Raw genomic sequence first — 15709 nt, 5'->3', positions numbered from 1 at the left:
ATGAACCTGTTATTTAAAGAGTAAATTGGAGTAATTACATGTTGTCCCAATGAATCGAAAATTTCATTTACTTTATTATATATCCTGCGGCGGTGTCAGTTCAGAAAATGCTGCAGCAACCGTTGGAATCTCCATCCAAACTGCCTACAACATTACAGCTCCATGCAGACAAGAAGAACTGAAACTTCTGCAGCAATAATTTGGCTGACTTTGGGCTTACCTCCATGTGGCCCTTCTCCAGTCATGACCTCAACTCCGTGTACTTTGCAGTTACTGCTGTACCTCTCATGAAAATTTGGATTCACTCCGAGCTTCCATCATGAACATGACTTTATAATAAAGAGAAGGAAATTTGTTTACATGCATGTCCAGCCTGTTGTTGTTTGTGAAGGAGGTCATACTGAATAAAAAATGTAGATAAATGTAGTATTTAAACATATTCAAAATTGGTTTGAGTTTTCTTTTCTTGATTCCATCAAAAAAGTACTACAAGTTTTAGGTCCCCATTATATAGACCTGATAATAATTAAATAAATATTATTTTTCTCAGTAATTGCACCCATAACCGAAAAATCAATAATGTTCGGTTCTTGCACCAAGAACCAAAAAACTAGTCAAATTACACGAATAATTAAAAAAAGAATGAAATATATGTCTCATCAACTATGAATATTGTTACATAAATACTTTGTTTCATTGTATGGTAGTGATTCTCAACCTCTTTATCAATGTAAAGTCCTGGACGTTATTTTTTTTTTTTTTTTTTTTTTTTTTTTTTTTTTTTTTTTTGTGGGTAGTAATTTGTTTCCCCAGAAAGGAATATTTCAAATAGCGTCAAATGTGAAAGAGTGCTCTAAATTTGGGTAAAAAAATAAGAAATTCAAGAAATTTTTAAGTTGAAATTTGTTTAAAAATAAGGTCATCTCTCAAAAAAGATCATATATATATAACGAAAATAAAGGAATAACGTTTTCTATAAAAAATGTCATTTTAAAAAAAAGTAAAGGAATATTGTTGTATATGAAAATGTTATTTAATGAAATGTCCATTTATTAAATAAAACTGTTTTAGAAAATAAAACTGGCATCTCCTTCATAAAAAATGTGGAAAAGAATATTTAAACATGTTCTATTTTATTAAAAAAATTTAAATTTAAATATTTTCAGAACTAAAAAGTTCTGAGCGTTGTTTCTTTTTATTTTGACAATAAAATAAAAATAGTTAGAATTATCTGATTTAGATCAAATATGTGCCATTTGTTGGATGATTTTTGTCCATATTGAAGGCATTTCCATTATTTTATTATAAGAATATGCAGTCTTCCTTGATGATGTCACCATTATATCCCTTCCCTTCTCTCTTACAAATATTCCGGCGCCGGTGCATTGATATAATCAATCCAAACAGAACTAATCGGTAATCAAGTACTTACATAGATAGTAATATATTTGAGATACTCAATTTAAACAAAGAATATTATGCTAAACAACCTACTTAATTATTGTATCAATCATTTATAATTGGAAAAGACATTGATTAGGCAGTGTATGTAATTAGCGATTGAGTAATTTAATTACGTGAAATACAGATAAAATATTCCTCGCCTAAGGAAAAACGATTCGAATAATTCCATCTAATAAGTAAAATGAAGTACCTTATTTTTATTTTCTCTTTTTAGTGCTTGATATCCTAGCGGAATTTATAGAATAGACCTTACATTTTAAATTTAAAAAAATCGAATTTAGGAAGGTTCGATTTTGATTGCTTTTATATCCATTATGTTGTAATATTTATTAAATAATTTTTATAAAATAAGCTATTCAGGCTGAGTGACAATATATCACAATATTACTCCGGGCGGGAAGATTGAATCGCTAATATATTTATCAATTAATCAATGATTTTAAATGTGAAGCATCTATAAACTTTTTTTATTTCACCTACATGTAAATTTTTAGTCATATTAGCGTATATTATTGTTCAAAAACGCATGAAGACTTCAATTTTGTTTTTTACGGAATATTATCGTAATCGATATTCAACGCAGCCTAATTAGCATATTTAATAAAAACTCCTTAATAAAGATTAAAACAAAATAGACCAAAAATTAATGAAAATCCACCTTTCTAAAATGCAATTTTTTTTAAATTAAAATTTAAGGTCTATCCTAAAACTTCAGTTAAGATATAAAGCACTTGAAGAAAAAATTAAGAAGATATTCGCTTCTAAGTGAGGTCCTTCATTTTACTCGATTTTTGAGTGGTTATATATTAATTGTAATCAAGAAAAATTAAAAAAGATTTCATTTTTTAAATACTGAATGTTTATAAGAATTTGTTGTTTGATTTGATTTTCAACAATGTACTATATGCCTTTCATGCCAAAAATATGACGCTGAATCGTAGTAGTACCCTAAAAACTTGATTTTTTAACTTAAAAGGCCAAAGGTACATTCTTTGAAAGTTTTAATGTTCATATTTGTGTTCTATGGCTTAAATTATAATAAAAAATGTGGGTTTCAGCGCTTGGGCGTTCCAAGACCTTCGATAACGTGTCATTACAATAGCCTGAGTAAATTATTATATAAGGAACTACTACCTTTTGTTTGTATCTACCATGAATCATTAAATTATAAATGTTTTTGGGAACATCCTGTAGTAAGGTTGTAGTGTCCAAACCGTCTCTCTCAGTCATTTCCGGCATTTTTACTCCTGAACATTGATGAGTTAATTCTCAAAATAATGTAATTATTATTACAATTTTCAAGCAAAAATAGTCGTTGTGTCACCCATATTGATATCCTTTGACCTCCTCTTCCATGTCCACGTATCAAACCCGAGATTTGGTGTACCTACACACATATATTGATCGGTAGGATTTAAGTGGAATCGAATGCATGTCTAACAACTTATTTTACATGTTTTTTATACATTAAAAATTAACACATACAACTTTGCGTATAGTTGAAATTTTAGATTTTTGAGTTTTTAAGTAATATTAAAATTAATGCCAAATTTGAAAAAAAATCGTAGATGGTATGTTTTATGAGTGACTGATTTGGTTTGGAAGAAGTATGAGATGCATGCAAACTTATACAATATAATCTGAACAAGTAACAGCATCATGGATCGTTTTCTAAAAGAAAAAGTCTCATAAGAACTGGACATGATTGACTATGAATGGGAACATCACCCTACCTTTTGCAATACCTCATCCTCTAGATCTGAGTTTGCAGAAAAGGTTGCAAGAGTAGATTGTAGAACTAATCAGTCTAAAAAGATGACATACAACGTCAGTTTCCTCAAATTTGGCTAAATCAGTACTTGGGTCACAGGTCTACTTGGGTCTTCCTTAGTTTGAGATACATATGGCATGAAATTGTCTAACCATAGGATGGTTCCCAGCATACTTAAACATATTATTATTTTCAGCTTGTATTATGCTCTATTCATTAATGGTTCATCTAAATATACAAGAAATATTTTAAACTTGAGATTTTATGCACTTTTGAAAGGTGCCCTGACTGATAAACGGTGGTGTAGAGCTTAGACAATACATTATATAATATAGTGGAAATTACTACTCCTTAATTTTTCTACTATTCTCATAATAAAACTGATCCAAAATAAATAATTGTACAAATTTATCCATTTCTTTTGGATTTTTAGTATAATTACTTCGATTAAATACAAATAAAAATCTTTATTATCGGGATCAAATAGTATTCAATGCAGGTGTTATGTCTTTTTTTATTCACAAAGTCATTGGATGAAGTATCATCAAGATTTAATGAAAAATTTTAAATTTCATGTGGTAATAATATTGTATTAACGAAAGTTGGCGTCTTCTTCAAGTATGATGTAATTTAGAACGATAGTAAAAATGCTCCATTTTTAAAAATAAGATGATATAATCCTTGTTGTTTACGGTCTAAAGATATGACCTTTAACCTCAATTTTTGAGATAAATACATTAATTGGATGATAACTATGTATTATAGAGTCGAAGGACTCTGTATATGTCTTATGAAATAATTCTATACCTCTTTGTCGTGGAAGGACTTTTGAAGTAATAAGTACATTTGAGGATAAATAGTTACTTATGAAAGAAAATGAACATTAATTACCCATGTACAGTCTCATACAAAATAATATGATAAAGAAAAAAATATCAAGAGTTTTTCCATTGTCCATCAAATCTGGCACTTTTTCTATGGTCTAAGAAACAAACAATCTTTTTAGTTCCCAGTCCCTGTCTCTAAACTCACTTGATGGAGTACACATTTAAAAGAAGGAGAAATATAAACAGCTGACAACCAAGTATAGTTTAAAATTTTGTGTGTTGGGTAATGTTGTTTGGAATAATCAGGGGATGCAACTGTTTATGTAGATGCGGTTGCATATATCAAGATAAATCAAAATGCATTATTAGATATAGATAATTTATTTTTTTATGAGTAATTAATAAGTTAAACTATAAGTTTTTTAAGATCAAGAAAATCCCCTGGATTTGTTTGTGATTAATAGAAGTTCGGGTAACCGAAGCTGGTTTGGGTCTTGGACCTTTTCGGATAATACAAGTTTACTTACCTTCTGATCTGGATTCAAGACCCGTACTATCTCTAATGAGGGATCGATTTTACCTTTTTAAAGGACTGACATCTGGGGCTGGACTGGATGGGACCTAAAATGAATATACCGTGGTCCTCGGTCCTAAATAAGGACTGACAGGTATGTACATACCAGGGTAGTCTGAAAAGTTTCTAGCCTTAACTCGAAGATGGTAGCACTCATAAATAAAATTTAGTGACATTTATCTACAGATCTATGATCTATGGAAAGTTACTCACCAAAGTTTCAGCCCTTTTGGACGAACTGCTATTATATAACAGGCATTTGAGTTAGTTGATGTAAAAATTTCGGAAAAAAGGTCGTAAACTTTTTAGACCACCCACTTATATATACATATATATAATATGTATATGATAATAAATTCTACTCTCTTAAATAAAAAAAACCAAGAATCAAATCCTATTTCATTGTAGTTTTTATAAAAAGGAAATCAATTGATTCATGGGAAATGGAGACAAGGAAGTTTATTCTCTGCTAATTAAGTCAGTATAAATAGCAATTATTTTATTTATTAGCAAATAAGTATCATGGAACGCATTTCTTTAATTGAGATTGATCAATTAAAGTGCAAATGACCATGGTATGGCATATATTAAAATATTATGATTATACTCAGTAGTTGAATTAATTGTGTATTTTTACATGGATATAGATGCATATTAGACGTGGGCTTATAAATTGGATCAGAATACACAAAAACCGATATAACGTACAAAATATCAAAATAAATGTTCCTAGAAATATACATATTTGCTCCGATATTTTATAATTTCAGTAGTACCAGGGATTGTCAAGAGTAATTAGAGGTTGAATAACAGACAAACGTTGCTTTAATAATATAGAAATTATCTACCGAAGAAATCATCATTCTTACTCTCCGTTTTTCATGAGCACACTCATACGTATCTGAAGAATGAAATAATAAAAAATAACAGCTGGATTTTTTTTAATATGTTGTGGTAAACCGGAGAGTACTTTAGTCTGTAGCGTGGTGTACTTCACCTACCCAAACTCGCTTCTAAACCTCATATATTTTCACATTTATTATTTTTTATTTTATACGTGTACTTAGTTTTTCTTTTATTTATGAAATTAGTTCGTTATTATAAATGAGTTCTCATCAGACATTCAAATATCAAACATCTAGACAGACAAACTTTATTTAATAAATATAGAAGATATCAAACAAAAGAAGCAAATTGAAAAAAAGCTGTAATTCAACTTTTTGGGACTGGGAATGATTAATAGACAAAAATATGGACTCAAATCCAAGTCGAGTTTCGAATCCAGCTCGTGCAATAATAATTGAACATTGTTATTTAAATTATACATTTATTATTATACTATTAAGTATTAATTATAATAACAATTAGTAAATCATACTCAGACCTAGGTTAATGAATACATCTGTTGGGACTTGTATAATTCTTAAAAAAGTGCTACATAATGTTTACCTCCCTGGTCATACGAGGTATGTTCAATAAGTAAGAAGAATTTTCTAATTTCGCGGGCAACATAAATTTGGTATTCTCGATTTTATTCAAACTTATAGAATATACATAGTTATTCAATTTAAAAAAAAAAATCATTTAAAAAGGGTCAATTTAGTTGTATTGATTATTAGAATATTCATAATACAATAATAAATTGGATATAAGGGGATTAAAGCAAGTTTAAAGATACTTCATATTAAAAATAATTCATGAATTGATAGTTATAAACACATTAACGATTCAATTTTTTTCCTCGAAATATTATTGTAATCTGAATTTACGCAACACCACCAGCTTGTTACATTTAAATTCCTTAATAAATATGAAAAACTAAATAAACCAAAAATCAATCAAAGACAACATTTTTTAAAAGTATTTTTTTTTAAATTGAAATATAAAGTATATTCTATAACTTCAGCTAGTATTTAAAGCACTTGAAGTAAAAATTAAAAAGATATGAGCTTCTTGGTAAGGTCCTTCATTTTACTCGATTTTTTAGTGGTTATATGCATTTTTTATTAATTGTAATTAATGTAAATTAATAAATAAGTCATTTTTCAATTGTCGAAATCTGTGTATAAATTTGTTATTTTGTTTGATTTTCCTCTATATAGTTCCTTCATGTCAAAATATGGCACTGAATCTGAGTGATACCCTAAGAACGTGAATTTAAAAAATAATCATGGACACATTTTAATTTGAAAAAAAGGAAATGCTTATGTTATTTCTTAAAAATTATGTAAATAAATCCAGTTACAGGATTTTTATTTGATTAAGTACTATAGGTAAAACATATATATTGCTACAGTATCTTATAAATATTTATCTAACTTGTTTCAAGGGATTAGTATTTTAGTTCAAGCATATTTTACCTCGATTTCACTTCTACTCAGATAATCAGAGGATCTTTCTTCATTGTTGGCATATTTTCCCTATCTTTTCTTACAGTTCCGATAAAATATAGTTTAATTTACTAATTGTACGTACTGAAGAAGTGATTGAAACATAGTATACAGTAGGAATTATTGAGCTTCTGAGACAGTCCAAAAGCAACACTTTCTCCAAGACCATATTTATTCATTTTTTTCTTCACAAAAAATAAACAAATACTAATAAAAATATCCCGTTTTGCCTCAGCACCTATACCAACATTTGAATTCCCAATTTATGGCTTTATACTTCACTTATTGCTTGCAAAACATTTTCCTTTGAAATTAGTCTTTGTTCTGGAGCATTTATTTGCTCCTAATTTATCAGTAAAGCGAAGGTTTTGAAGAAGGGCAAAAATTTCATTCTGATTATTGCATTTTTGATAGCCTCAGATCATATAAAATTATCAAAGCTCCAATAAGATTTCAAATTAGAAAGCTTCATCACTGACATCTTGATAATAATTCCCAGAAAAGCGTGGATTTCTTCTTCATCTGTTACAAACTCTATACCACTATAATGTAATTAATAAATATTGTTACCCCTAACACATTTTATACTTCAGGACGATAGGTACACCCACGTTCCTTTGTTTAAAAAATAAAAAATAACGTATGATCTTGAAATTTAACAGTAGATTAAATAGACATAATATAATATAACTTCTAAATTAGTTATAAATATCTAATTATAAATAATTAAACAAGATCGTACAAATTGTTAAAGATTACCAAAACTAAAATTAGTTTAAAAAAGATTAATATAACAATAAAATAAATGAAAGGACAGATATAGAGGGTCATTTTAAAGTAAACAAGAACAATTTTGAATGGTTTTAAGAAAAGTTGAGGCCAATTAAGTTGTTGGGACACCCTGCTCCCTATCGTCTCGAAAGGGGAGGATTATTTTTGGTGGCTATGCATAAAATATATCTGTAGAAAAGATTAGATACTTACTAGAATTCAAGTGAGGGCACATAAAATTTTTGAATGAGGATTTTGAGGACGATCTATAAGATAAAAAATCTCGCCGTCTTACTAATCAAGGGTCCAAATTATAAAAAAAAAAATAGTTCTATCAATTTCTATACCCAAAACACACTCCTTAATGGAAAAATACGAATTGTGCATTTTCTGAAGCATGAGGTAGCCTATAATTAGAATTATTAAATGAGCAATTATACTTGTTTTACTCCTCCAATCGACTCAAAAGTTTATCACATATCCAATTAAGGGGGTTTTAGAGCAAGAGCTTACTTTCTAACCATATCAAAATCATAAGTAGCTTCTAGTACCAAAGTCAAGACTATGATGTGAAACCAAAAGATATGATTACAAAAAGTAAGGAATTAATATCTTATAATGTTTTGTATTCCAATAAGATAAGATTTACCACTATCATTAACGATAGAGGAAAACTTATATATACAACGTATCTTTGTGCTATGTGATTAGAAAAATTAAATTAAATTTTTTAAATTGATTTATTAATAGGTAAGAAGACGTCCAATCTCATAGTTATAAGCTATGTTCCTTCTGTTAATGGAAATGCTGGGAACAGAATGATCCTGAAGAAAATAATTGCGTGAAAGGATTTCCAAATGTATCTTGAAAGCATTGTATGTGTATAAATCTTAAAATGATTGTATTTAATATTATAAGTATATCTATAATATTTAAGCAAGTAAAGGTGCGTTTTTTTTTCTGTATTCAGGGTGAAATATTATTTTTACTACATTAAGACTTTTTTTGTTAGGGACAATTAAAAAAATTATTCGTTTTTTTTTTAAACTAGAGTCTTTGTGAATGCATTATTAATTTTCACTGGTATATGTAATGTTTAAAATTATATTCTAGGTTATAAGTTTCGTTTTATTCAAGTCATATACTTTAGTCACTAGACCACTACCTGACGGAGCCTTTTACATGCAAAACGCTTATAAAATACTATTAATATGACTACATTGTTATTTAATAGATCACCAAAATATATTTGAATGTTGTACACATCAAGGAGCACTATATACAGTGAACCTTGTTTAACGCTCCATGTTACATGGAAAAGTGCAGGTGGTTCCATTAATATGACTATGTTTTTATTTCTTAGATAAAAAAATGACTGTTTCCAACATATATTAATATAGCCTTCGTAATATAAATATGTCTATTCTTAGAATATGCATAAACAGATTGCACAATTTGTCAGTATCAAACGGCCTATGTAATTACGACATATCTCCTTTTTATTAGCAAATATTAACTGATGTTTTCAGTTAATTTTGATATTTTAAAATTATACATTTATTATTTATATAACACTCTGAACACTGTATAATGTACCACAGAGTACGTCTTATAAATATGCGATTTTCATCCAAATACTGTCAAAAATTCACTTTTTGACATAGCCCTTCTTCCTTTCTAACGTTTCAAACTTGTTGACAGCGTAGACGGTGATCCTGGAGACTCCCAAACGCTTAGAGTGCGTGAATAGAAGTTCTTTATTCACGTTCAAGTATCAATTTATCGATTTGTACGTAAGCTAGAGAGCTCTGTTTATTTTCGTTGCTAATTGTTTATGGTTTAGTTTATCGACAAATAAATTAACTTTAGTGACTGTACCTCCATTAATTATTGAATTAGTAAGTGTTCAGATTTTAATGGATCACCCGGTAGGTACATTACATAATTTGAAGCTCCTATTTATCATGCTAACCTCGACGCAATGATTTCAGTTGTTGCTTGAATATGCAATTTAGTTATCAGTGGTCTCCCTATAGATATGACGCAATTTTACACATAGTACAAGCTATTTCATATTATTGAAAATATATGTAGATAAATTCGATTTTATGCAAATTACCTCCATTTTATGAGTTTTATGGAGAAGAAGTAGGTGGTAATCACACACATAATTTCGCAGGTATTTATTAAAATTATTTGTGACATCCCAAAAGACAATAAAGATTAAGTGATAAGATAAGGAAGAGGAGGGAGTAGAGTTGAAACTAACTATTTCAAACTCGGTTTCAAAATGATTATTATTATTCTTGTTCTGTTAAGAAACCATTGCACATAATGGGTAGCATACAGCACTGGTTCCCAAACTTTTTTGAATTCGACCCTTGAAAAATGTGGCCGGAGAATTTGCGAACCCTTCAACTCTCATTGAGATATGAAAATAAAATTGAGTCATTTTTTTCGTAAATAGATGACTTAACCCTCCCTTAGTGAAATGGGATGTTATACACGCCAAGATATATATATATATAAAGGCTTATTACTCCTTTGAATCTATACTTTATCATCAATACTTTACAGTATGCTCCTTATACATAAAATCGGATTATATTTGATTATTTATTTATCTTGATAATACCTTGTTAGGACTTATACACATAATTAGCCATTTTTCAATCGAGGTTTAATGAATTTAATTCACTGTTTTACTTCTAGGTAGTTCCTCTCTTTTCTTTTGCTTTCTTGGATTATTTATTTTTCATTGTGAGAAAATCGAGTACTAATTTGATTCTTAAAATTTTTAATGAAGTAATGAATATTTCAAAGTATCGAAGTTAAAATATTGAAGGTTTGAATACATATAATAATAACAAATTTTATTTAGTTGAAGCCCAAACTCATGTTGTGAAGATTATTTTAGAAATAGGGATTATTTCTTTCGATGTTTTATATTCATGTAAGTATTTTTATTTATTAACATTGATATTTACGAGTGCGAAATGAATTGAATAGTTAAAATAATGATACAACGTTTGAATGAAGTAATCATTATAATCTTTCAACTATTTTTGATATAAGTATTAACTTAACGGATGAATGTCTTCAAACATAAATAAGTTGAGGAAAAATATATAAGTAAATCTAAAGCTGTTTTAGCTTATTCATGACTTATATCTAGATACCAAATCCGTTTTTAGTTATTAGTTACATGAAAGTGTGATAAGTGCATTTTCCATATCAAACGATCGATGATTGACTGTGGTTGTAAAAGGGCCGTATCAAGTTATGTTTTTATGAAGTACTATCTTCTGGAAAACACTTTTTAAAATGATCCAGAGGAGAGTTATAAAAACTATGAACATTCATCCTTACATAAATTTTGATTCCACGCAAAGAAAAAGTCAATCCAAATTATATTCTTCATTTTTAGAAATCATATTGTGGCCCCTACGTTGTGTTCCACGGGGCCCACTTTGGAACCTTTAGAATACAGGGCTCAACAGTTGTTAAAATCAATATGCAATTGTCGTAGCTCAAGGACAACGCGCAGGGGGAAAATTATTCTCTTGAAACTCAATGTGCGTATGTTCGCGCCAAGATGATTCCTAGAGAAGGAAGTATACTTTATGTATTTGGACTTTACACAAGATTCCAAAGTTAGTCGGAGTAATTGTAGTACTATAGTGCTTACTTATACTAAATCAATGCAACTCCATCTAACCAATTAAAGTAAAATCAAAAAAATCAAAAAGAATTAACCACTAGCAAACAGTACTATTTAAAAAATAAATAACTGCCCCATGCGATAAATTACCACCCCAGAATACCTCTAATATTGGATCATTAACGGTACTGTACAGCCCTACATTTTATTTTTCCATCCTAAATCTTTAATAAAACTCGGCAAGCATATTCAGTTATTATTAAATATAGTTCTGTAGTTACAGAGAGGGCCAGAGCCTATCCCTCCCTCCTAAAAAATAATCCAGTGATAGTAGTAATTGTCCCTAAAATTAGGATCCTCTCTCGCAAAATCTCGGTTCCGGCAGTATTATTTATTCAATAATATGTATATTTGCCTTATTGACAAGGTTAATATTTCGAGATATGAAAAATGTCGAAATTCTTATGAATATACATACAAAAAATATGTCAATAACATTGAAAACAAAATATCTGCTGACAATTAACACTAGGGATTTGAAAAATGTTGAAATTCACATCGCATGCATTTAAAAAATGTAAATTTTGGTAATCTGCAAAATATTAGTGCACTTATGAATTAATGGCATTTAGACATAGTCGAACATACAAAGTTCAGTAAATCGCCCTTTTAACTCACATACTTTTCTGAGCCAACTCAGACGTTGTTATTCAAGTTATCAATGTTCTTTCCTGAAGAATGAAAGAACAATAATAATATCTTGAGAAAAAAAAATATGACGTCATGAGCCTGGGAGTACTTTAGTCTATAGTGCGCTACTTGGCAGAACCTTAGCTATACACGCCTGATGCTAAATGCTGACACCTGCAAAATTTAATTATCAAGACTAAATGGTTCTTTTTTAGACCAAAAATGTGCATATGATGTACGTTTGGGGGCACTATATACATTATACAGTACACCCTGTATGCATACTCTATGTTACATGAAAAATGCCTACAAGAGTTCCTTTATATTAGTACATTTTTATATCTTACACAAAAAGGATATTCATCAGGGAGCACTATATATATCGTTCTCTGTATTCAAGCTTGATCTACATGCACATGACTACAAAATATCATTAATACTTGTACATTGTTATTTTTCGATCAAAAAGACTATTTTTCATTCATATAGACAAAAATTGCTTTATTAATATAGATTTCTTCTTATTTTGAACATTCAAACGTATTGGTGAGCCAGGAACACTACAGTTTTTATAGTGACCTCTTCAGCAGATATGTCGTTAATTCAACTTCCCCAACTATACTTTTCTGTTGATTTATACTCATGAGGATTAAGACAATTTTAATGTCTGTAGATATCACTAAATAAACTATAGTGTCCCTTACATATTAATACTTTTGAATTTTCAACATAGGGATAAGTAATTAATAAAGATACTGGTGTGTAGGTCCTTTTATATTTGGTCCTGTCCTATCGGGCCTTGGGGCTGTTCTATAAGACTGTCAGTTCTAGTACTGTCAGTACTAGAGCTGATCAAAAAAATAATTTTCAAAGTTGAGTACGACATCGAGGACCAGCTTTATAAGTTTTTTAGGGACTGAACTGGACCAGACTGCAGTATTTATTCTTAAATAAGGACCGAAACAACTCTAATACCTTGCAGATTATATATTTACAATATAGAGGATTTCGAAATTATTCACATCCCAAAATGTCAAAGATAGTTTTTTTATCTTGTTCAAGGATTCACATTTGGGACATTAACTACCTCTTGATATCCAACTTCGGATCTGGATGAAAACAATGAATGACTCATAGTGATTCAAATGACAAGAACAGTTTTATGAGTTGGAAAAAATATATATACATAAACACATATATAGACTTTAGTTATTTTTTAGATGTTTGATGACGCGTGGGAGAATTCAGGTTTTGAATCAAATGTCAAATTGTGTGTGTATATGTACTTGAACTAAAATATTAAATATATTATTGCGAATCTACTCGTAGTTAGAGTATTATTTTGGACTATCAATATGCATTTGATATGCTGTGTAGTACAAAATAATATTGTTGCTGTATATATTTTAATTGATGTTGTGATTGTATTCAAGCATTTGTTGCCGCAGAGAATAATTAATGATTAAAAATGAACAATAAATATTTCTAGTATAATGATATTAAAATAAACAGGGTGGTTCAAATCCGTGCTGCCAAAATTTATTACCGATAGCACAAAAATAAGGAATTTGAGAAAAAAAGTTTATTAATAACTTGTGTTAAAAAGACAAAAAATAAATAAATATTTATTTAATGAAACCACCTTCATTGTCGAATATTAATGTGAGTCTTTTTGGGAATGACTGAAACAATTTACGCACTATGTGCGTCCCATTCCTGTTTATTGTTAAATTGGAGATATTCAACATTTGGATGTCTGGTTATTCCCACCTTCTACCCTAAATAGCCCTAAACCAAATAATCGAGGATCTGGGCTCAAGAAGGTCAAAACTTTTTCGGCCAAAATTGCATTTTTGATAGCAATTACTCTCGAGCTTACTTTCCAGTATATGCAAGAGCGCCGTCCTGCTGAAAAGTAAGCTTCTTGTTATTTTTCTTCCAGGATTTATACGAAGGAAGTACAACAGTCTCTAATACTTCGAATATATAGTATTCTTGGTTCAACCAAAGACCATGTTATGTATAAACTTTCCTGGAATTGAATACTTGGCAATAAATTCCGACCAACGCCATTACCTAGGATGCAAATTTGGATACAAGGACTTGCCTTAAATTCGATGGAATCTCATTAACTGCTCCAGTTATGATACGGTCATTTTAATGATTAAATTAGGAATCCAAGTGAAAATTTTTATAATCTGAGAAGATAATTTCCAAATTTTGAAGCAAAATTTTACTTCCTTCCACACAGAGTACTGTCATTGTCTTATTTATGAACGGGTGGGATTGAAGCCTCTGGAATTACATTTTTAGGTCCTCATGGACTATTGGAGTAAAGAGCTGTGTGACATACTATGATCAGGTATTATAATGTTTGACGATTTAGTCGGGTTCCTATAAATTTTGGCTCGGATAGCTGGGACGACATTAGATCTTAGTAGTTGTTTTTGATTATTACACTCTCCTCATATCGTTTGATGCCTTTGTGTGTGAATTGGTGGTAAAATGTGATCCCAGGCGTTCCTAATTTCAGATGGTTTTATTTGATTCTTATAGAGCTCAATAACTGACACATGCACTGAAAAGTCAAGAGCGTAATAAAGATTACAAGTTATTTTCGTTCAAAATTGGCTTCTTCTCCCCGCCCCCCTCCTTCGATATATGGAGAGGAGTCCCCTAACACTTTCTAAGCTATTCCTTACCTTCACCTTCAATAAGCAGTGCAACACTAAAACAAGAAAATGTTTTTGATCCATTGTTTTTGAAATAACAAAAGTAGCGTCACACTTAGCTCAATAACTCACAAACTAAAGGAAAAATTGTCATGCAATTTGGACAGCTGTATTTTGATGGTGGGTACTAACTGAAAATGAGGGATATTTCGCCCAGTTAAAGACAGTTTTGACGCCAAAAAATAAGCTTTGCCAAGGCAGATCTGAAATCATTGTATATTATGTAGTATTTATTATCCTTTCATGAATTATCAAATTGAATATTTCAATCATTCTTATTTTTCAAGCTCGGAGCATTCCCTAAGTTTCAAAAAACATTATGTATTAAATAAGTTAGTTATATATAAATAGTTAGATATATTTACTTAATAAATCTTTAATAGGTATGTACAAACCAAGGAGATAAAATCACAATTTATAAACAAATATAATTGCCTCCACATATAGATCATTTATCACTGAGATTTCCTTCCTGTAGAACACAAATATTTTCAAATGCATCATTGTGAAAAACTTAGAATGTTTAGTGTGGGTGTTATAAATGAGTAATACCTCTTAGTTATAGGCAGACAAGATATATCCTGAGCAATTGATGCATTCTAGTTTTATAAAACAATGACTCAAACAAGTGTGTTTGGAATAATGCGAGCTCGGTTGTTTGATTATTATTACAACTATAGATTTGGCACACGTTGCAACCTTTGTAATTGGAATTTGATGACATTTATAAAGCAAAAATAATTAAACTTATAAGTATTTAACCCTCTATTAGTTAACATTCTTTATACAAGGTGGTCGATTGAAATCTGAACACTTATTAATTCAACAA

General features: G+C 29.6%; 1 long non-coding RNA gene across 1 annotated transcript; it reads right to left on the bottom strand.

The window, feature by feature from the left end:
* Positions 1 to 13665: 13665 nt before the first annotated feature.
* LOC121118512 (uncharacterized) lies at positions 13666 to 15445 on the bottom strand. Its single transcript, XR_005864483.2, has 3 exons — positions 15246 to 15445; positions 14851 to 15180; positions 13666 to 14726 (listed from the first exon to the last, which is right to left on the bottom strand). It is a non-coding gene; the product is annotated as an uncharacterized lncRNA (long non-coding RNA).
* Positions 15446 to 15709: the final 264 nt, after the last annotated feature.

This window comes from Lepeophtheirus salmonis, chromosome 5 (assembly GCF_016086655.4).
Source record: "Lepeophtheirus salmonis chromosome 5, UVic_Lsal_1.4, whole genome shotgun sequence".
In the NCBI taxonomy this organism is placed as follows: domain Eukaryota; kingdom Metazoa; phylum Arthropoda; class Copepoda; order Siphonostomatoida; family Caligidae; genus Lepeophtheirus; species Lepeophtheirus salmonis.
The sequence above is the reverse complement of the archived record's forward strand: the minus strand, read 5'-3'. Positions and strand labels throughout refer to the sequence as shown.